Source organism: Macrobrachium nipponense, chromosome 31, assembly GCF_015104395.2.
Source record: "Macrobrachium nipponense isolate FS-2020 chromosome 31, ASM1510439v2, whole genome shotgun sequence".
Classification (NCBI taxonomy): Eukaryota; Metazoa; Arthropoda; class Malacostraca; order Decapoda; family Palaemonidae; genus Macrobrachium; species Macrobrachium nipponense.
Window position 1 is genome coordinate 69912918 of NC_061093.1, and position 1125 is coordinate 69914042.

A 1125-nucleotide genomic window follows, 5' to 3' on the forward strand; every position below is an offset into this window, starting at 1 on the left:
AGCTATGCAGCAATATTTGTCCTTTAAAACATCAAATCATATTATTAATTTATAGATAAAATTGAGTCATAATCATACGAATAATAAACGAAATATGAAAGCCCCAGGAATTCTAAGGATTTTTATGTAGACTCAAACTAGAATTTCTTAATTTTTTTTCCTGCAAGACTGAAATAGGTAAACCTCACCCTCACGCCCAGAAACTGAAGAAGACTCGAGCTAAAAATTACGATGCACATTTGCATAAATATCCTAAACGAAAAAGTTAATTACTTCTGCGAAGAGTGGTTTAATTTCCAGCCAGCCAGAAATGAGTAAAGTTTTTGCAAAGCTCTGAGTCTCAAGTTTTTTTTTTTTTTTTTTTCTTAACAATTTAGCTTCAAAGCAAATATGCTTTTTGGCTCTTCCCTGATAGTCTCTGTACTTTATTATTATTATTATATTATTATTATTATTATTATTATATTATTATTATTATTATTATTATTATTATTATTATTATTATTATTATTATTATTATTATTATTATTATTGGAGAAACAAATCCACAGTTATGTAAATGTACATATATTTAAGTTCAAAACAGAAAAGATAGCTTTCGGGAATCTGTACGGTTCCCCTTTTTCTGTTTTGAACTTAAAATATATGTACATTTACATAACTGTGGATTTGTTTCTCCATTTGAAGACTCGTGTTACTATGAGGAATTTTTAATTATTATTATTTATTATTATTATTATTATTATTATTATTATTATTATTATTATTATTATTATTCAGAAAATGAACCCTATTCATATGTCGATGGGGGCCACTGACTTGAAATTCAAGCCTCCAAAGAATACGGTGCTCATTAGGCAATAAGAGAAGGTAAAGAGAAATACAGGAAGGCCGATAAACATCCATTTTTAGCTAATGCTGAAAATCTTGTTCATCTAGAAAGTGGGAAAGTTTAGATGGAGAAATATGAAAATGATTCCTTACTGTCCGTTGTATTGCTCTTATGTCAAGTCTATTTTCATCTGAAAATGTAAGAAACTTGGAGATTGTAGAAATAATTTCGCGTGTTGATGTAATTAATTCAATTTCGAGAACTAACTCGGCGTAAAAAGGTTCAGGTTCGTT